A 26,235-nucleotide genomic window follows, 5' to 3' on the forward strand; every position below is an offset into this window, starting at 1 on the left:
CTCCCACACACCACACCGGTCCCTGGTTCGGCCTGGCTCTGGGGCAGGGAGCTTACATTCTACTGCCACCTTCATTGTCCCACCCGTGCACCTGCACTTTCAAAACAACTCCTGCAGGCAGGCTTTGGAGGCAGTCGTAATCAAACAGGCTGCCTCATTTAGGGAGTCTACCTGTAGCTGGACAACCTCTTCAAATATTTAAGGTCACCCTTACCCCCTCCTGGGAGAGGAGGGACATTTTCTCACAGTCATTCTATTTCCTACTTCACTAGCTCTAAATGCCTCCATTTGAATTGAAAGAATGTAGCACTGCATTAGGAACCAAGAAACTGGGCTCTAGTAATTTTCCGGCCATTAGCTAGCTGGGTAATTTTGGTCATGCCCTCTCTGGGACGATATTTGCCAGTTAGTAAAAAGAAGGGCTTGTATATACAGATCAAAGTTTGATTTTTATTATTACTGTTTTGCAGCAGGTTTTTTTCTGTGTGGGGGGATACAGTATCACCCTAAGACAAGAAAAATGCCGAATCCCTCTGGCTGTCAGAAGCGTGTTTTCTCTCTCCCCCATGCTGTCTAACCCTAGTTAGAATGTGGAGGGCTCTTGTCCTTTGTCCCTTGCCTTTAGAAGGAGCCCAGTGAGTCTTATCTTGTGTGTGAGTGTGCTCGTGTGACTGTGTGCCCTTTACAGGAGGGCTCTTCTTTCGCTGCCCTTATAGTCACTGCCTTCTTCTCCGCTCTTGTTTACAGCAAAAATTTTTTTGCTGGCTCCCTGCTTCAGCCTCATCCTCACCCTCTTGTAGCCAGAATGGTGGTCCCAAAACGCAAGGATGCCCCCATCCCTCCTGTGCCTCAGTCCTTCAATGGCTCCCACAAACCTCTGGATAAGATTAGCGCGGAATTCAAGGCCTTCCACCATCTGGCCCTAGTTTAATTACCTCCTGGTCTCACCCCTTTTTCCTCTTACTTGGCCAGCCCGGACCGCTCTTCCTTCCAATCTCGCCACCCTCCTCCCTCCTTTCCTTGGTCTAGACTGTCCTCCCCTCTACGGGATGATGTCTGTCCTCTCTCGCCCAGGGATCGGTGGCGCTCATCCTTGTTAAGGGGCCCCTCTGGGGAGTGAGGGTGGGTTGGGGGCCGGTGCTTCCCGAGGCGGCCGCCAGGGGGCGTCAGGAGCGGCTCCAGATGACAGCAGGAGGCCGCGAGTGGGGGAGGGAGGAGGGACCGAGGGAGCGCGGATCCCGGCTCTCGGGATCGCAAACTCAGAGCCAGAGTTCTCCGCGCGCACCCGAGCCTCTGGCAGCCCGCGCAGCCCGACGCGGAACCCGGGCGCAGCGGGAGCCCGTGCAGGACGGGCGCGGGGCGGGGGCGGCGGCCGTCCATGCGGCGCGCTCGGGGCTGCCCGGCGCCGGGAACCACGCGGGGGCGAGGCGAGGCGTCCACCGGCCGCTCCGGGACACGGACCGCCAGGTGAGCCGAGCTGCCCGCGCCGCGCGCCCCCTGCGCCCAGCCCGCGGGGTCCCGACCCGGCCCGGCCGCTGCCAGCCTCTCGGGGCCCCTCTGGACCGCCGGGCGGGCTGGCGCGGGTGGCGGGGCGCAGTGGGTGTGTCGGGGGCGCCGGGGGGCTGCGTCCGAACCAGGCTGGGGGAGCCAGCGCGCGCCTAGTTCGTGCCGACGGCTGCGCCTCCTTCTGTCCTCTTCTTTTCCTGGGGGACTTGCTCTGTCCCAGCAGCAGCACTCACCCCTCCACCCTCCTACTTGGAAACTCTAGGGACAGTCAACCTTGGCCGTCCTGGAGTCGGGGCCCCGAGCTCTCTTGGTTGCGGCAGATGGGGACCGGCGAGTGAACACCCAGCCCGCGCGACCCCGCGCCGGCCTCGCCAACCTCCTGCCCGGGGCCGGAGAGAGGGTCGAGTTTCGGTCGGCGCGCGTCGAGACCCAGCCTGGGGCCTCGGCCACATCGTTTTCTAGAAAGCCTCACATCTGTGTGTGTGTGTGTGTGTCTCAGCTAAACCGCTGCAACCTAGCGCCTCTGGGAGCCGGAGTGGATGGGCGGTTTCCGCCAACTCCGGACACTTCCTCAAGTGTAGCCCAAGTACCTGCAGTCCCTTGGCGCGCTTGTAGAATTAGCTTTTACAGAACTAGCCCACTCTGGAGCTTTAGCGATCTGGAAGTTAATATTGTTTTCTTTGAAATAACATCAGCCCTAAGTTGGGAAGAGGCTTTCAGGTCGTTCTCAGGCCCACTTAGCATCGGGAATTTGTGGGGTCTGGGGTCTCCTTAAGCAGTCCACAGCCAGCCGCGCGCCCCACCCCCCTGCCCGTGCCTCCACTACTGCCTGGCGAGTGTGCGTGCCTGCGCCTCTTCCTGTCTCCTCTGTGACCCCCACCACGCAGCCCTTTGTCCCTTGGCAGGCAGTAAGTGAATCTGAAGCCTTGGTCCTGGGTAGCCAAAGCGATCATGGGATGCCTGTTGGAATTTGGAAAAAGAGAAATAGAGACCTGAGAGAGGTCTACGGAATCATCTCCTCCAACTGTCCTTTCGCAGCTGAAGGCACCCAGATACAAAAGAGTCTAAAGATTTTTCAAAGATCACACAGCTCTTAAAACCTGTATAACCTGCATATGTCTTTTCCTTCACTGATAAAAGTAATGAAGTGGTTGGGCTTAATAGGATTTTATTGGGTCTCAAAATACAAAGAAGCAAACATTTTAAAAAGGTGATTTAAATACAGTGCTACTCAATTCCTATAGATTTTTGTTGGCACCATAGTTGAATTCCTTTAGAAAACAAAATCCTAGCCCTGAAATTAATGCAAGGAAGCAGACAGGAGTCCTGGGACTTTCCTATAAACCTCTGCAGGGCTGGAACAGGGATTTCCCAGAGGTCCCGGAAACAAGTTTGGGTGATCAGAATACTGGAGGCCCTAGTGAACAAGCAACTCGGGTGGCCTCTTGTGGGAAGGGCTGGCCAGATGAGCTTGTGTGGTCTCCTCCATGCCCAGCACCCAGCAGGGTGCCAGCTTGGTCTTATCTTCATTTCAGTCTCCCCTGCCATGAAGAAGTGGTTCCAGTTGGCTGTTAGGAAAAAATAAATAAAATACAGCCTAGAGTTTGGGCATAAGATCAGGATTGGATATTTTGACTTGGAGGGTTGTTGTTGACCTAGAAATGCTTATTGTGATTGTAATCAGTTATCCTAAAGAGAGTCTGGGTACTGATTGCCTATCCTTCTCCATCCCCCAACGTTTCTCTCCATGGTACCACCTTTCTCCCAGTTGGCTGGGAGTTTCTATGTTTGAGGGCACCAGACTCCGCATCCCAGCCCCCTCATTTATAGCTAATTCATTACCAAGTCCCATCCACGTTCTTCTGTGGTATCCAGGAAATTATCTTCCTGTCTCCATTCCCTCTGCTCCCTCCTTAAACCATGTCCGCGTTACAGTAAGAGTCTCCCCTCTTGACTTCTGGCCACGAGTCCCTTTCTTCATTTTATCCATCATCTTTCATGCTGACAGATTAATATTCCTAAAATTCTGATTGCACCACATCACTTCTTTTAAGAAATCACAATGGCTCCCCAGTATTCACTTCTATTTAAGTCTTCTCCAGCCAATATTTTTGGGGGTCTGCTGTGTTCCAGGGAGTGTTACTACATGCTGAGGCTTAAACCAAGAACAAGACAATATCCTTGCCCTTGATTTGTTGACAGGCTAGCAGATGATGTATAGCCACCTGGGAGAGAAAGAGATGTAAAGAAAGAACCACAAAACAAAGCAAAACATTGGGAGTGTGCAAAACATCAAGGAGACACAGATGAGGGAGAAATATTTTCCTGCATGGGAAGAGCTAGGACAATTTCTGCTGGGCTTTGAAGCATGGGGAGGAGTTCAAGGAGATGGGAAAGGCTGGAAGGAGGGGAAGCATGGCAGGCAAAGGGAAGAGCCTGAGCAAAGACCTAGAGATGTGAAAGTGTTGGTATGGACATGGTGGCATCAAGGCCATTCTTCATCTGGATGTTTCAAACTTGCCTTAATTTGTGTCTACCTTATTGATCCAAGAGCAGCCCAACTCTTCCCTGCCTGAAATCCTTCACTCCACTTACCTGTTCTTTTTATTGTGGTCTTGTATGTCCCCTACCCCCAGCTCAGAAATGCAGATTTCCCCTCTGCTGGTCTAAATTTTGCCAGGAAGTGGATCCCAGCCCTTCTTGCACACGCCCATCCCTCTCTTCCATGAACCCATTTTATGTGTTCCCCTGCATTCTTTGCACTGTCTCTGTATTCAGCCTGGACATGTCCTAGTGGGCAAGCCGCATCTCCCCAGCCACCCCAAAGTTTCTCCAGAGCAGCTCCTGGGTTTCTGTTCCTAGGGCCTCTCCCGGGCCGTGGGGCACAGTTCCAGCACGTTGCCAGCACCAGCGAACTTGAAAATGTGACTGGCTTTGACCTTCCATTTTACTTTTCCCTCCTTTCTCTTCTTCTCTCCACTTGTCCCACCTTTTATCTTTCTTCGTGTGTGTGTGTGTGTGCAGAATCGTGATATTTATTTACATATGTGCAGATCTAAAGGTTGCATGTGTGTTTATTGGCTGGCTTCTCTTTGAAGGTAATGGTTTAGAAATGCTGTGCCAATTGCTCACGCAGGGCCCAGTCTGCCACTGGGAGGGGAGCTTCAGTGCGAGGCTCTGCCTTGAGGCCGCTTTGCTGACTCTTGCCCTCTTTCAGGATTCCCCCTCTTCACTCCCCTCTGCTTGACCTGTGCGCTGATGCTGGGCCACCCCTCATCTTGGGCCTGATTTGCCTTCTTTGCTTTCTCCAACCCATCAAAACTGACTTCTCCGGTTTCTGGAGCCTTGCTGGCCTGATGAACTCTTTCAGGTCATGTTTAATGAGCCCTGTGTGTGTGCTGGGCTTGATGCTTTCATCCTTCCAGCAACCTGTGACAGACACAGTATCATCTGCATTTTACGAGGAAGGAAACTCCGCTTACTTGCCTGAGGTCAACAACTCAGGTTTTGAATCTAAGTCTTAGAACCCAGCTTCCTAAGTCTGGTGCTCTTTCCACTATATCACTGTTTCCTGAAAGGGTTGTTTTCAGAACACCTGAATCAGAATTAGGATCTGGTGGGGAAAAAAACCAGATTCCAGGGTGGAGGCAGGGCCTGGGAGAATGAGCATTTTAAAGAGAGCCTCAGGTAATTCTGCACGCTCAGGTTTGAGGACCACTGCCCTAGGCTGCCTTTACAATGAGGTTCTAATGACAGGTGGTGAGTTAATTAGCCACTGGATCCCAGGTAACACGTCCTTTTTAACAGAGGCCTTGACCTTGACTCTTAAGGAGTGAGCCATGGAGCAGAGCCCCCTTTTGGTCAAGGGGGTCTTCAGTTCAGTCCTGAAGGCATGCTCCCCACCTCTCCCCATCAGGCTCACTGTGAGTGTATTTCTGGGCCTGAGCATGTGCTGAGGGAGAGGGACCAGGGTGGATTGGTTTGGAGACCCAAGTTGCCTGAGGTGACAGTGGCCTGGGACTCCCCAAGCAGGGCTGAGCATGTGGGCGTGGTGAGTCCCACCTCCTTTCCCGGAGCGGGGTCTGGTCACTGACACATCTCCTTCATTCTACAGGCCTTTATTTTGCACCCTCCCACCTCTAGGCTTGCTTTCCCCATCTGTAACAAAGGATGGCCACATCCTGGAGGGCTGGTGTAGGGACTGGTGCACAGGCACACGGGGCATTAAGCAAAGGCCCGGCACCTAGTGGGTGCCCGGTGTCAGTTCTCATCCCATTTAACTGCTCTGTACCCAGTCAGCACTTGGCAGGCAATTGGTGCTCAATAGATGAGCTCTAGAAAAAGTACGTCATCTCAGGCCCCGTCAGGTCCAGGGAGTTTGTGTCTGAAGGGCTGAATATTGCAACCTTATATTCAAACCCAGGAGATGAACACCTCCAGCTGTGCAGTAATAATAGTGATGATGATGATGATGAAGAAGAATTATCCATTCAACATCCTCTTCCCTCTTCATTTCCTTCCTCCAATTTCCGTTTAGTTTCCTCTAAGAAGGACCTAAGAAACAGGTAGGCAGCAGTTTGCTTTTATTGATGGTTACTTGTCCCGGGAGAGTGGTCTCTTTCTGCTTATCTCTTTTTCTTTTTCCCTAATCCTTTCCCTGAACGTACTGTGCACGCTCTCTTCTCCCAGGAGCCTTACTCAAGCGGATCACCGAGCAGTACCCCGGCAGTGTTCTCCCTTAACCCCTCTCCTCTCGGGCGTGGTCCGGAGAGCCTGCTTACACTACACTTGTCCCAGAAGGGTGGCATCAGGCAGCCCACGACCTGGGCTGGGCAACCCTCCCAGACAGCTGGCCGTCTGCCCTAGGGCTGGCCAGCAGCAAGGACCCAAATAATGAGTGATTAATGGGCACCCCATCTAATCTCCTGCCAGGGGAAATGAAGGGCCAGCCGTGGGCTGGGGCTCGTCATGACCTGCTCCAGGTGGGCTTGGAATGCACCCAGCTCAGGATGGGGATTAAGGCTTGAAAGATGAGAGGAAATGAGATGTTAACCCTTTAGGTTGTGGCCCTCTGAGCCCCAGCAGGGAAATCGCAAGGGAATTATCTGTAGGCATCTGATGAAAGGGGAGCTTGGCCTTTGATTTACGGCAGGGACGCAGCCACATGACTCTGAGGGGAGAGCAGCAGGGTGAGACAAGTGACGTCTTTGACTTGACCATTTTTCTTGGAGGCTCAGGTTAATTTCTTATGCAAATGGATACGCGGACTGCAGGGAGGCGGCTCTACCTGCTTCCTTCTTGGAAACCTTCCGATCATATCAGCACGTCACAGATTTGTAGTTGCCAAACAGACTTTTCCTTCTGTAGCACAGTGCCTCTGATCCCTTGTCATTTCGAGGAGGATGGAGAAGGGAGTCTGCCACTGGCTGGACACCGTCTTCGGCAGCGGGTCCACCTCCTTCCCCGGGTCAGGCAGCTGAGGGTGGGAGCCCTCCCGAGCCGGCTCCCTGAGTTCAGGCCTTGACTCAGCCATGCTGGGGGGCCCTGAACAGTTCCTTAACCTCTTGTGCTGTAAGTCTTCCCATCTGTAAAATGGGCATAATAATACATACATACATACATACTATGGGTGAGAGTCATGAGAACGTAAAAAGCTCAAAACAGCCTCAGGCACGTGGCTGTGCCATGTGAAGGTTAGACATCACTTTTTTCTCCCCTCTCTGGGAAGGATGTAAGCAGCTTCTCTTCCACACCTCTCACATTTGCTTAGGGTGATTGATCTCGATTGTTTGACCTCTAACCCTCACATGCCTTGAATTCTGGTCCCTCTCGCCCCTCCCTTTGCTACTGGCTCCCTGGCCTTCAGCTGCCCTTTTGAGTCCACTCCTCCCCCCCCCACCCCTGCCTCCATGCTTGGCGGCCAGAGCTGGTGGACTGGGGAGTGACACCTGCCTGGTCCTGTGGTGGCACGGCCCTTCCACGCCAGCGCTGCCCGCAGCCAGCCTCGCTGTGACCTGACAGCCCGGAGAAAAGTGGCTGAGAGTAGGGAGGGCAGCTGCCTTGAAAGCAAAATTAGGAGCCGTGGAGACAGTCTGACCTGGGTGCAAATCACGGCTCTACCCCTTCTTCTGGTTTCTTTGAGCTCTGGTTGCTTCATCCTTGATTGATGCTAAGAATAGCAACACTTATCTAATGGTCGAGAGGGTCCCACCCGACAGTGGACATGAGGCTCTTTGAGACTGTCGGTGGAGGCGGAGAGTTTATTGCTGGTTATAAGGTGAGCCTCGGGAGTGGAGCTGTGTGTCTGCAAGTTTTGAAGTCTCGTTACAGGGTATGCGCCGACATCCTAGCCTCTAGCTCTGTTTAGTGTCTTTTCCAGAACAGACGAGTACTCAGGTCCTGCTTGACTTTAGTGATGCTTTAGTCAAGGCCCAGGGTTTCATTCTTTTTTTTTTTTTTGATTAATTTTTATAGGAGTATAGTTGATTTATGATGTTGTGTTAGTTTCTGCTGTACAGCAATGTGAATCAGTTATACATATACATATATCCACTCTTGTTTAGATTTTTTTTCCCATATAGGTCATTACAGAGTATTGAGTAGAGTTCCTTGAGCTATACAGTAGGTTCTTATTAGTCCAGGGTTTCATTCTGCTTGAAGTTCAAAGGATCTTCTGGCCAGCTAAGGGAGAGGGAACTGCTGTTTATGGAGCTCTGTGTCAGGTGCTGGGATTTACCTGCATGAGCTTATTTAAGCCTCTCAACAATCCATGTAAGCTAGACAATATTCTCCTTGTTGTACAGCCTAGAAAACTGAGGCTCAGAGAGGTTAAGGAAATTACATGGGCTCACACAGCAAGTGGATGTCAGAGTGATATTTGAATTCCAAGTCATCTGCCACAATTCAGTGGTTTTTACTTTATTCACAAAGTTGTGCCACCATCACCATGATCTAATTCCAGAATATTTTCAGCACCCCTAAAAGAAATTCTGTACCCATTAGAAGTCATTCCCCACTCCTTCCTCTCCCAGCCCGTGGAAACCATGACTCTACCTTCTGTCTCTGTGGATTCTGGACATTTTATATAAATGGAATCATATAATACATGGTCTTTTGTGACTGACTTCTTTCACTAAGAATAACGTTTCCAGGGTTTGTCCATGTTGAAGCATGTATCAGTGCTTCATTCCTTTTTATTGCTGTGTAACCCACTTAAACGAAAAAGTAAGGCTGACTATTTTGCTTAGAGAAGGGGTGGAGTTACAATCGCAAAACAGATGTAGCACAAAGGGGGGCTCATTTTTTACTGTGGGCAGGTGTGAAAGAACCGTGAATATGGGAGCAGGTGGAGTGAGTACGGCTGCCTGAGTGTGTGGAGGCGGAGGCGGGAGGGAGGTTGGCTGGGTTCCCACGTCTGGGAGTAGCAGGGATGCCCAGCTTCTCTCCTCCAGGCACTTGTGCTGCCCTTGGCTTGTGCCACTGGCAAAGCCTATTGAGATGTGCCCTGGAGAGGCCATGTGGGTGCCATGGACCCCTGGCTGGGAGAGGCGGGCTGGAGGGTTTTGGAGCTGTCTTTGCCACAGTCTGCCTGGTTTCGGTACAGTATAGGCAGTTTAGCCCCTGCACAGTCTGCTGCATCGCTTTTAACTCCACGTGGACCCCAGTGTCAAAAGCTGTTTGCTGATAACGGCACTGCTGATTTGCTTTTTAAGTTTCTAGATATAACACTTCATTTTTTTCTGATTACAAAGGTAAGATATATTTATTGCAGAAAACTTAGAAAATACAGAAAACACAAAGAAGAAAAATAAAAATCAACCATAATTTCCCAACCAATGATGACCATTATTTTGAATGTGTATCTTCCTGGTGTCTTTCTCTCTCTCTCTCACCCTGCCCACACACACTTTTATAAAATTAGTATTATGTTAAACATATTGTTTTGTTCACTACTTTTTTCACTTAATAATTCATCATAAACATTTTCCTTCTGTACCAAACATTCGATATTCTTCCAAGACATGATTTTTTAAATGACTGCAGTGTATTTTTTAAAAATATTACTGTTCGATTTTTGATAAAAACCCTACAGAAAGTAGGCATAGAGGGAACTTACCTCAACATAATAATGGCCATATATGACAAACCCACAGCCAACATCATTCTCAGTGGTGAAAAACTGAAACCATTTCCACTAAGATCAGGAACAAGACAAGGTTGCCCACTCTCACCGCTATTATTCAACATAGTTTTGGAAGTTTTAGCCAGAGCAATCAGAGAAGAAAAAGAAATAAAAGGGATCCAAATTGGAAAAGAAGAAATAAAGCTATCACTGTTTGCAGATGACATGATACTATACATAGAGAATCCTAAAGATGCTACCAGAAAACTACTAGAGCTAATCAATGAATTTGGTAAAGTTGCAGGATACAAAAGTAATGCACAGAAATCTCTTGCATTCTGATACACTAATGATGAAAAATCTGAAAGAGAAATTAAGGAAACACTCCCATTTACCATTGCAACAAAAAGAATACAATACCTAGGAATAAACCTACCTAAGGAGACAGAAGACCTGTATGCAGAAAACTATAAGACACTGATGAAAGAGATTAAAGATGATACAAACAGATGGAGACATATACCATGTTCTTGGATTGGAAGAATCAACATTGTGAAAATGACTATACTACCCAAAGCAATCTACAGATTCAATGCAATCCCTATCAAACTACCACTGGCATTTTTCACAGAACTAGAACAAGAAATTGCACAATTTGTATGGAAACACAAAAGACCCCGAATAGCCAAAGCAATCTTGAGAAAGAAAAATGGAGCTGGAGGAATCAAGCTTCTGGACTTCACACTATACTACAAAGCTACGGTAATCAAGACAGTATGGTACTGGCACAAAAACAGAAATATAGATCAATGGAACAGGATAGAAAGCCCAGAGATAAACCCACATACATATGGTCACCTTGTTTCTGATAAAGGAGGCAAGAATATACAATGGAGAAAAGACAGTGTCTTCAAAGAGTGGTGCTGGGAAAACTGGACAGCTACATGTAAAAGAATGAAATTAGAGCACTCCCTAACACCATACACAAAAATAAACTCAACGTGGATTAAGGACCTAAATCTAAGGCCAGACACTGTAAAACTCTTAGAGGAAACCATAGGCAGAACACTCTATGACATAAATCACAGCAAGATCCTTTTTGACCCAGCTCCTAGAGAAATGGAAATAAAAACAAAAATAAACAAATGGGACCTAATGAAACTTAAAAGCTTTTGCACAGCAAAGGAAACCATAAACAAGATGAAAAGACAACCCTCAGAATGGTAGAAAATATTTGCAAATGAAGCAACTGACAAAGGACTAATCTGCAAAATTTATGAGCAGCTCATGCAGCTCAATATCAAAAACACAAATAACTCAATCCAAAAATGGGCAGAAGACCTAAATAGACATTCCTCCAAAGAAGATATACAGATTCCCAACAACACATGAAAGGATGCTCAACATCCCTAATCATTAGAGAAATGCAAATCAAAACTACAATGAGATATCACCTCACACCATTCAGACTGACCATCCTCAAAAAGTCTACAAGCAATAAATGCTGGAGAGGGTGTGGAGAAAAGGAAACCCTCTTGCAGTGTTGGTGGGAATGTAAATTGATACAGCCACTATGGAGAACAGTATGCAGGTTCCTTAAAAAACTAAAAATAGAACTACCATATGACCCAGCAATCCCACTACCGGGCATATACCCTGAGAAAACCATAATTCAAAAAGAGTCATGTATCACAATGTTCATTGCAACTCTATTTACAACAGCCAGGACATGGAAGCAACCTAAGTGTCCATCAACAGATGAATGGATAAAGAAGATGTGGCACATATATACATATATATGTGGAATATAATATGTGGCACATATATATGGAATATTACTCAGCCATAAAAAGAAATGAAATTGAGTTATTTGTAGTGAGGTGGATGGACCTAGAGTCTGTCATACAGAGTGAAGTAAGTCAGAAAGAGAAAAACAAATACCGTATGCTAACACATATATATGGAATCTAAAGAAAAAAAATAGGTTCTGAAGAACCTAGGGGCAGGACAGGAATAAAGACGCAGACGTAGAAAGTGGACTTGAGGACACAGGGAGGGGGAAGGGTAAGCTGGGACGAAGTGAGAGAGTGGCATGGACATATATACACTACCAAATGTAAAATAGATAGCTAGTGGGAAGCAGCCACATAGCACAGGGAGATCAGCTCCTCGGTGCTGTGTGTCCACCTAGAGGGGTAGGGTAGGGAGGGTGGGAGGGAGGGAGACGCAAGAGGGAGGAGATATGGGGATGTATGTATATGTATAGCTGATTCACTTTGTTATAAAGCAGAAACTAACACACCATTGTAAAGCAATTATACTCCAATAAAGATGTTAAAAAAATATTAATGTTTGCTTAAACAGTCCCCTATTTTGGACATGTTGGTTTTTTTCAGTTTTTCGATATTATTTATAAATAAAACTGCTTCTTTTGTGCATTTTTTGTACATCTATTAATGCATAGCGCTCCTTCTGGGGCAAAAGATATAAATACTCTTAAGGTATTTGATACATATTATCAAATTGGCCTTCCAGAAAACTATATAATTCCACAACTGTGCAATATTTTAACTTGAGTTTTACTGTACATGTTACTTTGCCGAAGTACCCCTCCGTTCCCCTCTCCCTCCCTCCTCCCCTCCCTTCTCTGTACCCCCTGACCCACCCCACATATCTGCATAGTACGCGAGTTGCTCATATTGTTTTCTCCTTGATATTTGCCTATATTTTAATTTAAGCGTGTCTTTTTCACATTGTATGATTTTTATGTTAACATTTCTCTTGACATAGTCGGGGTTCCCATTTTTAAGCTTAGTGACCATTTCCATCATTTTGCCCCATCACGGTTTCCTTAACCATTCCCCATCCTCCGTTAGAGATCTGCGTGGTTTCTAGTTTCTTCGTCATCAAAAAATTAGTACTACCAACTTGAATGTTCAATTTGCTCTTTTGTTTTGTGTTTTTCTGATCTCAGGTTCCATTTTGGAAATTCAGTTCCCGGTCATTTAATTACTAGGTCCAAAGCAGGAACTGTTCTAATAACATTAATGCTGCTGAGGGGCCTTCAGAGAAAAGGCACCTGGGAGGCCCAGGTGAGAGAACCCAGAAACAGAATGGATGCTTATTTTGGCCTCCCTTTTCCCTTCCTTATTAGGTACTGTTCTTTCCTCGGGGAAACATGGGAGGAACTCAACACCTCACTCCTGCAAGGGATATAGGAGGTGCTGCGAATTGGGACTTTCCAAGTTCCATGCAGGGAAATTATGTCAGTGTTCGTATGGTGTCCACATATAAATGGCATCATACGATAGGTGGTCTTTTGTGACTAGCTTCTTTCACTAAGCATAGTGAAGGGGAAGATCTTGGCGGCTTCTGAGATTGTGCAAATACGCTTTCGTGGTTCTGCGTGGGCCTCGCCTTGCGTCCATTCACCCTGCTTCCAGTACTTTCTGAGTCCTGGCCACGCATGGCAGCAGGACCCTCCATCGTAAATGGTGTGAATTCCAGTCCTGACTTTGTCACTTAGTGCCTGTGAACAGCTTAACCTGTTCCAGCTTCAGTTTCCTCGTTTGTGAAAAGGACTAATGATCACTGTACCTGCTGTCGGAGTGAGAGGAGACAGCGTTTGTTCGTTCCTCTCTTGAAACGAAGGGCCTTCATGGGCGCTGGGACATCTGTCCGCCTTCAAGAGAAAGGAGCTGGCATTCCTGCCTTGGGGGGCACTTACAGCCTTGGAGGGGCCAGGCGGGGAGACGATGCGTGTGATAAAGGGAAGGCAGGGGCCCAGGAGAAGGGCATCAGACTGAAAGTGGTGGGAGGTCACAGCGACTTAAGAAGGGCCGCACGCTAACATGGGAAAGGGAGGGAGGACGCGGAAGCCTGTTTTACGGGAGGGCTGCGTTCTCGAAGACCTCACAGAATTCAGATCTCTCATCATTCAGACTGTGGTTTTCCCCAGAGAATAAATGTACAGAGCGTGCATGGGTGCGTGGTGCATTCTCAGAATGCGTAATTTTGCTTGAAGTTGGCTTTTCACGCTGTCACTGTTATCACCAACACTGCACAGAGGGCTCGCTCGTAAACGGCCCACTTGGTATCTCAGGACGGTCGTTTGGCTTCCTCAATAGCCAAGCTGCTGGTGGTGGTTGTCACTGTCATCAGCACAGTGTGTTTTCAATCCGGCACCACCATCTGACAGACCATCTAGATCAGAGGTCAGCAAACTTTTTTTGTAAAGGGCCAGTGAGTTAATATTTCAGCTTTGTAGGGTCTTTGTTGCAACTAATCAGCTCTGCCTTTTGAGCACAAAAGCAACCATAGACGATACAGAAAAGAATGGGCTGTAAAACCTTATTTACGCGTGCTGCAATTTGAATTTCATATAATTTTCACGTAGTAAAATAGTATTCTTCCTTCGATATTTGTTCAGCCATTTGAAAATGTGACAAGAGCAGGCCGTGGGACAGGTCTGGCCCACTAGCCAGCGTTTGCTGACCCCTGGTCTAGATGACTATAATATTTGAAAATTGTTTTCAATTGAGTGAATGTTAAAAAAAAAAATAAAGAGAGTGAACGTTAAAATAGCCCTGCAGTCAACAAAATCACTCATAGAAGTTCCAGTGATCATAAGAGTATAGCTAAGTTCACAGGTTCTATCAAAAGATTGTGGGTATTTATCAGCCTGGGCGATAGCAATGTAGGCAAGTTATTCTAACGAATTTTAAAATTTAAATCATATTGTTTTGAAATGTAGGCATCAATTGACTTTATTAATAGTTATATCATTCTATTTCGTGGTTCAAATTGTATCCCATAACTTTGATCATTACTGTGTACCATCCTAGAATCTAACAGCTCTGCCTGCCTCTAGACAGTCTGATGGCCTATGGTAAGGGGTTTGGAGCTTGATTCTGGCTGGAATTGTTGTTGTAGGAGCATGGGAAGGAGCACCAAGGCGTATGTCTGGCACATGGTGAATGTGGGATAAACTTTGTTCTCTCTTTTCCCTTTCTTTTCCTCCCCACCCAAATGTTCTGTATATTTGGTCAGCTCCAAAACATGCTGAGCTTCTTTGAAATTGGTACTCTGGTTCTTTCCACATGCAGTAAAGTCACTAACCTTTTTAAATGGAAACAAAAACAAAGGCTGTTAGAAAGCAGTTTCCCCTCCCGGGTCACCAGCTTTCCCTTGCTGGAGAATAAGCAGTGCTGTGCTGAGACCGCGGCCGGGGCCAGAAGAGAGGCCCCAGGTCCAAAGCAGGCGCCTCCAGCTGGGTGCAGACCCAGCTCTCCAGCCAGGAGGGGGGCGTCTGGTCTGCTGGCTGCTCTGAGGTCCACGGCTCCTGGGTGTATCTTGGTTTCAGAGATTCCAACGGTAGGAAAGCCAGGATTCTCTCCAGATGGGAGACCACCAGCCCCGAAGGTGACTGTGCTGCTGTGGTTCTTGGCTCTCGAGTGTGCTTGTGCTGTGTGTGTTGGATGGAAGGCCCGTCTTGAGTGTGTTTGTGTTGTTCAGGGGCTGATGTGCGTAACCACGTGTGCTTTCTGGCCTGGGGTCTGGCAGGATGTGAAGAGAGGCAGCCACTATCCTTTGGCCGGTGAGATTTTGCACTGTTATGTTGGGGAGGGGGCTGGCATTCTTCCTGTGCTTTTGGAGCTCTTTGGTTTATAGACGAGTGGTCTTGGAGCCGAGGGCATAGACATTGAGTCCTGACTCTGCCACCGCTTTGCCATTTGATCTCCAGTAACCCATCCTACTCTGTCTCTGGGGTCACTAATTCCTCACTCCTGAATGAATGATGATAGCCATTTCTGGGGGCCCATTTCTCAGCTGAGACATGTGGGGAGCCTGGACTTTCACTCCCACCCAGCAGCAGTAAGGCGTCCTTGCCCCTCCCCACTGGGTGGTCAGAGGAGGCCTAGTGGAGAGTCAGGACTCTTACCACCACCCAGTAGTAACGAGGCCATGCATCCCCTCCTGCCCCCTGCCTTCCCCCAGTGGTGCCAGTGGAGGCCTTGTGAGGCACAGTGATGTGGCCCTCCTACCCCTCCCAGCCAGGGAAGTATCAGTGGAGACTTGTTGGGGAGCTGGAACCCCCTCCCCCGTCAGCAGTAATGACGAGTCCTCCTCCCCCCTTAGGAGGCCAAGCGGGGAACCTGGACTTCTATCCCCACCTGGCTGTGATGAGGTAGGATTCCCCTTCCTCAGCTGGAGCAGTGTCAGAGGAAGCCAGGTAAAATGGAAGGTTTAAGTAAGTTCTAGAGCCTCATAACGTAATACCTAAAATGTCCAGGTTTTAATTGAAAACCACTCATCACACCAAGTTGCATGGAGATCTCAGGCTTAATGAGAAGAGACAACACTGAGGTGACAGGGAAGTGGCAATTATCTGAGGAAGATTTTGAAGCAGTCATCATAAACATGCTTCAGTGAGCAATTATGAACATGCTTGACACAAACGAGAAAAAAAATAAAGTCTCAGCAAAGAAACAAAAGGCATAAAGAAGAACCAAATGAACATTTTAGAATGGAAAAAGACAGTAACCGAAAGAAAATCACACTGGTTGGGCTATACAGCAGAATGGAGATGACAAAGGAAAGAATCAGTGAATTTGAAGACATAACCATAAACATTCCCCAGTCTGAACGACAGAGAGAAAATAGACGAGAGGAAGAGAAAAAGAGCAGATCCCCAGGGGACCTGACACTTGGGTCTTTGAAATCCCAGTAGAGGGGAAAGAGGGTAGGACTGAAAAAGTTCTCAATAGACTAATTGCTGAAAACTTCCCAAGGTTAGGATGAGACACAAGCCTCCAGATTCAAGAGCTTAGTAAATTCCGAACAGGATAAACCCAAAGAAATCCATACTGAGATATGTCATGCTCAAACTTCCGAAAATAATTTTGAAAAAGAAGAAAGTAGGAGGAGTCAGTCTCCCAGGTTTCAAGACTTATAGCCACAGTAATCAAGACCGTGTGGTGTTGGCAGAGGGACAGAAGAGAGAACCTAGAGGTGTGCCCATCTGATTTTTGGCAAAGATGCATAGGGAAATCAGAGAAACACTTACTGCAGTGATCTGGATGGTGATTTGGAAGAGGCTGGTAGTAGATGGAGAGGAGGGGGGAGGGTTTACCTGAGAGACAGTTACAAACAAAGAATTGACACCTGGCAAGAGATGGGGTCTAGGGCTCATGGGAGGGGGAAATCACAGAAGCCCAGGTAGGCTTTGAGCTTTGTTCATTGGAAGAATAGTGATACCACCATCAAAGTAGGAAAGCTCGACAGGAAGAGGACTTTGTGTGGAGCTGGTGACCAGGTCCTTTTATCATTCAGCACGTGTGGGCCATCAGCAGGAGGAAACTAGAAGTGCAGGAAAACAGTGTGAATGAGAGGGTAGGCCTTGAGATGTTGGGTTTTTGAGACCTCTGCATGAGATAATAATCAAAGAGGTCAGAGCGTAAGAGTGCTTACCCAGTGTACAGAGCTCATTAGCGGGGGATGGGTTGTGGTTGATATTTTTCTAGTCCTGGTTTGGGTCCCAGGGGGAGCAGACAGAGGAGACCGGCAGGGAACAGACGCAAATGGCTGCTGACGACTGGGTTCAAGAAAAAGGGTACGGTAACGGTTTTATTCTTGCTAAACCCAATTGTCTTTTACTGTCCCCCTTGACCTTTGGGTGACCTTTGACTCCAGTGACTTGCCTCTCTTGGTTTCCTTGAAAATATTTCCTAATTCACAAGATGGCTGTCTGTTTTTCATTATCATAATCTTTTAATCATGGCACCCGATTTCAGCTTTACCTAATACCAGCCCATCACAGAGTTGTGTCAAGGAAATAAGACTAATTTGCTGGGTTTTTGCTTCCCTCTGTAAGGATATATGAGCCTTTCAGCCTACACCGCACAGCAGTGATTGCTACAAATCATTGACTAGATTTCTATCGCTTAAAAAAATAATGACATAACTCAAATGTCAATGCAGAAGCCCCAGGAGCTGAGCAGGAAAAGGCAAATCCTTCTCTCTGATGTTCAGAAGCACCAAGGGCAGAGTGTGTGGCCGGCTGATTTACGGTGGCCGAGGCACACGGAGCCGGGATGTGTTCTGGACGGGTAAGTGCATGGGGGCACTGAGATGATATGCTGGACTCAAGGCCAAAGCTGCTGTGGTGGAGTGAATGGGGCAGAGCACAACCTCATACACAGCAGCTCCCCTGGCGGGGCCCAGGCTGCAGCCTGCGTTGTGCACTCGGTAAATGTGAACTCAAGCAGCTCTCCAGGAAATGTGTATCTGATGCAGTGTGTCAGGGGACCTGAGAGGCAGCTTAATGGAGTGCTGACACAAGCCAGGACTCGACAGCAGGTGGGCTTGGGTTCCATCATGCTGCTGCCCTTTACTAGGGGCATATTGCCTCTGGTGACCTCGGACACACTGCTTCACTGCTCGCCGCCTCAGTTTCCTTCTGTGTAAAATGGATATATCAATAACACCTACCTCGTAAAGTAATGTTTGAAAAGTGTTCAGCGCAGTCTGTCAGGTATTATACGCTCAATAAAAATTAAAAATCCGTAGTCTGATGTGGACATGGTGGGGGGAAGAGGAGGGTGGGACGAATTGGGAGATTAGGATTGACATATATACACTACCATGTGTAAAATGGATAGCTAGTGGGAACCTGCTATAAAGCACAGGGAGCTCAGCTCGGTGCTCTGCGATGACCTAGATGGGTGGGATGGGAGGGTGGGGTGGGAGGGAGGTCCAAGAGGGAGGGGATATATGTATACATATAGCTGATTCACTTCATTGTACAGCAGAAACTAACACAACATTGTAAAGCAATTATACTGCAATAAAAATAATCTCTAGTCTGAGCTTTGCCTCTAATTAGCTGCGATACTTTGCACCAGTCAGCTTATTTCATTGAGCAATCAGTTTATTCATCTGTGAATCATGATTACAAAATAATGGATTTGGAGAGTTGGGTTGGAATCTCCCAGTTTTTGTGTGCTTTGTGATTCTGTGACGAGATGTCAATCAGAAAAGTCACAAAGGAAATAATTGATAGATTTAAAGACAAAATAAAAACTTATTTGCATAAAAGTTACAAGCAAAATTAAAAGACAAAAATCAAACTGAAAGAACTTGACAAAATAAGGGTCAATGTCCTTAATATAGAAACAGCTTCTTAAAAATCAACTGAAAACATTATGAGCTCTACCGAAAAACTGGCAAAAGAGGTAAAAAATGCACAGAAGAGATAGTACACATGGCTAATAAAAATGAAAAACGATTCCAACTTTACTAGTAATTGAAGGAATACAGTTAAAATGATTTACCTTTTTTTTTTTTTTTTTTTTTGGCCTGAATGCCCACCCTGTACCAAGCAAAGTTATTTACTCAAAGGTTTCCTGGGAGTATGGACAGACCACATTTTCCACACGCTCTTGCAGTTAGGTATGGCCATATGACTAATAGAATATGAGTGGCAGTGATCTGTTAATGGCTTCTCAAAGCTGTTAGCTCAATCCCCCATGCTTTCTCTTTTCCCTTGTTTGTTCACTGGCTGGAAAGTAGAAAAAAACCAGCTGAGGATTCCGAGGCTCTAGACAATGGTGGAGCCACTAGATGAAAAGAGACTGGGTCCCTGGATGCCTGCATGCCTGTGTGGAGCAGTGTGCCCCTTCCAAGCCACATCAGACAATGAATTGAGCAAAAACTTATTGTTGTGTTAAGGCTTTGAAACTCTGGGATGGTTAGTTGCAGCTCTTAGCCCACCCTAACTAATTATGGATCAAATTTAAAAAAGATTATAATGCTAACATTATTGGCAAGTGTGTTTATTTCATCCACTACAGTGGGATTTTAGGTGGATATGCTTTTTTTGAAAACAACCCATATGTAAGAAGGACCTTAAATAGTCATACCTTTTGGCTTAGTGATTCTGGTTTTAGGAATCTACCATAAGGATCTAAGCAGAGAAACAGATAAAGAATTTCCTATAAAGACACTCATCACAAATTCCAACAATAAGGGAACTACTTAGATATGTTATCCAGCTTCCATGGGGTGAGCTATTATACAGTGATTAAATGAGATGTTTATGATTTAAAGTCAAAAATAGAATGCAAAACTGTATAAGTGATTTTGTATATGTAGAATAGATAGATAATATAGCTAAGCATTAAGCACAGAAAAAAGACCAGAAGGAAGAACATCAAAAGCATTCAGAGTGGTTAACCTGGAATCTGAGGCTACGAGTAATTATAGCTTTCCTCTTTATGTTTTCCTGTAGTTTTCAATTTTTCCTCAATAAACATGTGCAATTGTAGAGACAGTTTTTTTCTAAAAGACTATCATATTAGCTATGTTCCACCCAGCCTTGAAGTCTCACCTAGACCTATCTTGTGGATGAATATGATGCTTGCTATCTGTGAGTTTGTCTCTTAGTGTTAGTGCACGTGGCATACCCACTTCCCCGACATGTGTGTGTGTACGTGTGTGTGGTGCATACGTAGATGTACACAGGTGTTTGCCAGAGTGCCAAGAGGCCATTTGGAGATGCCAGGACCTTATATCACAAGGAGGGGAAGGTGGACCAGGAGGGGAGCTCAGCCTGAGCCAAAGCTGCCATTAGTCTCATGGCCACCTGCCTTTGACCAAAGGTGGCTGGAGAATATATTGCTTTTTGAAATGAGATTCATCATCGCCTTGGAGAAGGCCTGGGTAGCACATCAGAAAATCTGTGTTTCCTGTGCAGAGCTCAGGCTGTGGAAGTCTGATCTTGTTTCCTTTGATGACTACAATCCAGGGATTGCAAATCACTCTTGGCAGAGGATGCGGGGGAGAGGTTGAGTCTGAGTGGGGAAGAAGGCTGGAATCTGCCTCTAGGTACCTTCGATTCCTAGGTAGGGTGGCCTGCATCACATCACGGCTGTTTATTCGTGTGTCCAAGTAGGGCAGAGAAGGTCACTGATGGTGTTAATTTCAGAAACAATTAGCAGTCACTACAAAACAGGAAAGTCTCTATTCAGATTGTGGGCTGGGCATCAGTACGTTAGAAATGTAGTATGGTCATGCTTGAAGAGAATGTCCTCCGAGTGAGATTGAATGTTAAGTTCTCTCTGCATCACAGAACACCTATTGGGCCCCCAGCTGCTGTTCTAGGCACCAGGAATATAAAAAATAAGTCTTTGAGAAAAGTCTTTACTCTTCTGTAGTGTCCTGTTATGGGGAGGAAAGGAAAGCACAAATCATGAGGATACACTGTGGCAGTTGCTAGGTTGGAGTTCTGCGTATGCGACTTACACAGAAGTAAAGAAATTTAACCAAGTTTATCAAGTACTGTAAATCAAGTGACTAAGTAATATTTGGAGAAGAGAAAGCGCCCTTACTCCAAATGCATTTCTCCCTTCGATCTGCAGTATCATGTCATCCGAAATTGAAAAAGCAACTCTCTACAGAAGCAGGAACAAATGGCTCATTTATTGAAAATATCTTGCCTGCCTGCTATTTCTACCCTTGACTGTTTCCCTTAGTTACCTGGAAAGCGTTTTTTAGGACGGAAAGCAAATATACACCACATCAATGTTGATGACCATGAAAATGATGTAGTTTGCATTGAAATGCGTGACTAATCTGTGCTGATTACCTAGTTTCTCCAGGGAAGAAAGGAGAAGTAAGGTGTTTCCTTTAATGAGTTAATAAAACCCACTGTAATGTGTTTGCTTAATAGTATCCAGGGAGTTTTAAGATCTTCTTCACATTTTTACCTAATTCAGATTCTCTGGGTTTTCAGGATGCTCTGGGCAAGCCAACCAGTTTGCAGAATGGAGGTTCAATGGGAAGAAATGAGTTCTGTGGCTGGGTTTGAATGTGATGGGAAAAAAGGATGGGCTTTGCAAGGGGTGGGAGAAAAGGCCAGAGATTGAGAGCAGTGGGATTGTCAGGAGAACATACCTCTGGCTGGCCTCAGATCAGTAGGGGGGAGACTGGAAAGGTGACCGGGGGCCTGGGGCTCCAAGGTCAGCTCTCCTGAATACCCTGCTGCCTGAGGCAGGATTTCCTGAAAGGGCTGTGGCGAGTGGTGATGGCCAGCAGAGGGCTTGGGAGGGTCGGACCCTCCGTGGAGGCAGCACACATCTGCGGTGGGCCGGTGCCTTCGTTCTTTCTCTAGGGCAGTCTGTAGCCATTCACTGAGCACCAGCAATAGCACCTAGAGAGAAATCAGACATGGGCCCGCTTCCTAAGAAGTAAAAGTCTATTGGAGACACATGCTGTTCATCCTTCATTCATTCATCAAACTTTTATTGCAGGGCCACTCTGTACCAGGCAAAGATGAGTAAAGATGAAAAGATGAATAAACTTATCCCTGGCCTTGAGAAGCTCCCCATCCAGTGAGGGACAAGCGTAAACAGAACATAGAGCGAGCATGCCCGGTATCGGTTAAAAGAGATGATAATCCCTTCTCTTTTAAGCTTCTAGACCCTGTCCTGTACCTCCCATTGTTGTCTGGCAAATTTGCCCACCGTATTGTTAATGGTGACTCTTTTGAGAAAGCATATTTCTTTCTCAAAAGAATAACGTAAGTGCTAATAATAAAAGTCCACTGTGCTATTTACTTCCTTGGACTGTTGGCATTCCTTTTGCCTGTACCAGCCATTGGGCACTCAGTCTAGGGTATTGTATCGTTGTGAAAGAAATATTCATTTATGTATTTTTGTATTTATTTGTCTGCCTCAGTAAGAGTGTAAGCTTCTCAAGGGCAGGGATTCCCCCCTCCCCCTTGTCATATGTAGTATCTGGCACGAAGCTTCCTAACCCAATAGGTATTGAAAGCTCATTAGCTGGTAACCTGATTGCCCCACATACAAATGTTCAAGGACTTCAGGATCACTGGTCCCAGCCCTACAGGAGACATGGGACCACTCTGATGTGTTGCGATTTGAGGAATCCATTCAGCGTATCCATTGAGACCCAGAGTGTTCCTTTATCTCTAAACTAGTAGTCGAGATGAAACCTGGGAAAAGATGTGGGCCAGCAGCAGACACAGACTCTGTTTTGATCCTTTAAGCCAGCCCTGTTCATGTGTGGGTAGAAGGCAGTATCCAATGACGGTTCAGTGCATAAACTCTGGGCTCAGGCTGCCTGGGTTTGCCTTGTGACTTTCCCACCTACTAGCTGGGTGACTTTGGAAAAGTTATTTAACTTCTCTGTACCTCCATTTCTCAACGGTACCTCCTTCATGGGGTTGTTGTGAGGATAAAATGAGTTAATATAAAGCACTTAGAAAACCATCTGACACATGGTAACCACTCAGTAGATGTTTGCTTGAGTGCCCAGCTACATTATTATTATTCTTACCTGAAATAATAGGTTATTAAATTACTCATCTTGGCTCACTTTGCTGTAGGTGATGTTCATGGCACAGTCAAGTCATGTCCTGAAATGTTTCATCTCCCAGCAAAGAGGTGAGGTACACCCAGTCCCCTTGGGGTAGCATCCACCCATCCATTCCTTCATTTGTTGAGTGTCTAGCTATGATTCTCTACCAGGTGGGAGGTAGTGAGTCTAATAAAGTGAAAAGAGGAGAAGCCCTGTGGTTGGTGGTCTGTATTCAAGTCCAAGCCCTACCCTCCACCTGTCGTGTGGCCTAAGTTTTGCTATGAGAATTAAATAACATGCTTATATCGCATATCAGGTGTGTAGTGTAGTATAAGTGGATTCCTGACTTTCTTGACTTTTCTTCCACTTTCCTGTTAATGGAAGACAAAAGTAGGTTGGACGCATTGATGTTGGAAGCCGACATCCTGGTACTTTGGTCCACAGACAACGGGACCAATCAGGTGGGGACGCTGCACACAGTGGGCTGGGGTTCTGAGAGACAATATTTCTGGGGGAAGAAGACAGTATTTCAGGGGGAGAAGGCTATGCGTGACGGCAGGGAGGGCAGGAAGGGGATCTGGGGTCTGTGGTTGGGATGTGGCCGCGAGGTGGTCTTTCGGAACCCAGACCTGAGAGGCTGATCAGACCCTTCTCTTTAGGGTGCACTGAAATCAGGGGGCGTCTTCCAGGGGTTCTGGTCAGGCCAAGAAGAGAAGGGGCAGGAAGGATACACAGAGGTGGCCTGTGGGAAAGGGGCAGCACAACAGCGCCAATGTCCAGGGCACCGTGGCCCCTTCTGGGGTCAGGGAAGCCAGCTCCTGCCCTGGGTTGCATCTGTTGTGGCCCCTCTTTCCGTCCCCTCCATCCCAAGCCTTCGTGCCTCCTGTCACATCCTTCCTGTTCCCCAGGTGTGTGGGGACCGTGACTTTGGCCTGAACCAAATCAGGTGACTTGTCCAGCCTTCCTGCAGGGTCTTTGTGGAAAGGAGAGCCGGCGGGGCCTCCATCGGCCAGGGAACATATGTTTTAACAGAAACTAGATCGTTCGATTTTTTTGTTCACTGTCAAGAAAGGTTATAAATCAACAGGAGCAAACCCCCAAAGGTGACTCGCTCCACAGATAGCATGTTTACTCAATCCCCGGCGCTGTTGCCAAATGGATTTTCAGGAAACCTCACTTTCCTCAGGTCCCTCCCTGCTCCAGAACCTACAAGGGCTCTTTCTTCCCCATCTCGTCAAAATTCTCCTGGTGCTTCCCAGGGCTTGGATAACGTGTCTTCGCCACATCTTCACAGTTTTACTCCTTCATCACGGTGAGAATCCTGCAGTGCCTTCTGATCGTCCAGAGCCAGGGCTTTTAAACTTTCCTGACCGGTAGCCACAGTGAGACATACTTACTTAGCCTCACTGTGTGTGATAAATGCTGGTACTTTCTTTTTTGTTCTTTTCTATTTCATTTAAAAAAGTGCAGGTCGTGACTCACGCGGTTGATTTCATGACAGACTAATGAGTTGTGACCCACAGTTTGAGAAGCAGAGCTGACTTAGCACATAGTAATCATGTTAGCACGTCCAGGCTCGTACTGTACACTGCGGGACAGGCCAATCAATCGAGAGACGAGCTGCTGGGGCAAGGAATAGCGACTTAATTCAGAAAGCCAGCAGACCGAGAAGACGGTGGACTCGTGTCCCAAAGAACCATCTTACCCAGGTTTGGATGCCAGTTCCTTTCATAGAACAAAGAAGGGGAGGTGAGGAGGTAAAGTAAAAAAAGTGATAAGTTGTTAGAAATATTTCCTGGTTCCGGCCAGACTCCACAGGGGATGTGTTAATTTCTATCTTCCTGCAGCCATTCACAGGTAGGCCTGGTCAGGAAGTTTCCTGTGAGCTAAGCAAAGGTATTTTAACTTAACATTCAGGCATGGGAGGCAGGGTTCCTGGAGAATGGGCCATTATGTATACTTTAAGCTCTAGGCAACATCCCTTGAGTGATTAATTCGTAGAAAAAGCAATAGAATACAAAAGTTAAAGAAACAGATCCAACATGGAGTCAGATTTGTTCTTCCCTATCACAATCATAGAGACCCAGGTGAATATCAGGAAATGGCAGAGCTGCTACCAGCTGTGCCAGGATACCGCTCATCAACCATTTCATAAGATAAAAGTGACCAGTCAAATCTGACAAGAAGTTGGTCAAAAAAACACTCAAGAGTAATGGCCTCCACAAATGTTTTTTGATTGCACACCCCATCAGTAAAAAATGTTTGAGCGTACAACGCTAATCTATGTTTGGTTATTTTTTTAACCTATCAATGTATGATGTGACCACATAAAACACACACTCAAAATATAAATTGTAAAAGGGTGACATAAAGATGAAAGGAACCATATTTTAAAGTGACATGCTAATTGTGATGGCTTCATTCTATTATCAGCAAATATCTGAAGGCAAAATACACAGAACGAGGTTCATGGTTATCAGCAGTGGTTGTAAATCTATTTTCAAACTGTTCTGATCATTTAAGATGTTTTTCTGGTTGACTTCTTGTCAGATTTGGAAATCACTGCCTTATAGCACACCCTCTTCCCTCAACGTTGCCCTTCCTTTCCTGACAAAACTAAAAAAGCTCAGTTAGCACCTCCTTTTGCTACCTCAGTCCACCAGAAATCTGGAGGGGGTGGACGGAGTCCCCTTTGACACCTCTTTCCCTTGCCCCCCTCACCCATTCATTTTCCACATTCTGGGGATTCTACTTCTCAGTAGGGGGTCAGCTCTTCCCGGGGTTTCCTTTGATTGCTACGTTCCCACCATGCTACTTCCTTCCTTCTTCCTCCCAGTTCCTCACGTGCCTTTACATGTGCGATTCCCTCTCCCTGGGATGCCCCCCTCCCTCTTCACCTGCCTGACTCCCGCTCACCCCTCAAGGCCCAGCATAAAGGTCTTCCTCAGAGGGACCTTCTCTGACCACTGCCCAGTATACTTTCTTGAGGCACCTTGCACTTTCTTCTTGGCTTCCATAGGTCTTATCACAATGTATTTTTATAAATATTTTATAAATTTTATTGTAGAATGTAATTTCCTTGAAGGCAGGGACCATGCCTGGCGTGTGTGTGTGTGTGTGTGTGTGTGTGTGTGTGTGTGTGTATCTAGCACCTAGGTCCTGGAGTCTCAATAAATATCTGATATGCACAACAAACCTATGAGGTAGTTATAGACAGTATCCCCATTTTA

General features: G+C 46.7%; 1 protein-coding gene across 1 annotated transcript in view; it reads left to right on the plus strand.

Moving 5' to 3' along the window:
* Positions 1-1,196: 1,196 nt before the first annotated feature.
* The window catches only part of THSD4 (thrombospondin type 1 domain containing 4), a 576,458-nt gene continuing 551,419 nt past the window's right edge, over positions 1,197-26,235 (plus strand). Inside the window, exon 1 of the mRNA XM_082443764.1 lies at positions 1,197-1,467. The gene's annotated coding sequence lies outside the window, so the exon portion shown is untranslated. The remainder of the gene's footprint in view (positions 1,468-26,235) is intronic.

This window comes from Balaenoptera physalus (genome assembly GCF_965194825.1).
Source record: "Balaenoptera physalus genome assembly, chromosome: 2".
Classification (NCBI taxonomy): Eukaryota; Metazoa; Chordata; class Mammalia; order Artiodactyla; family Balaenopteridae; genus Balaenoptera; species Balaenoptera physalus.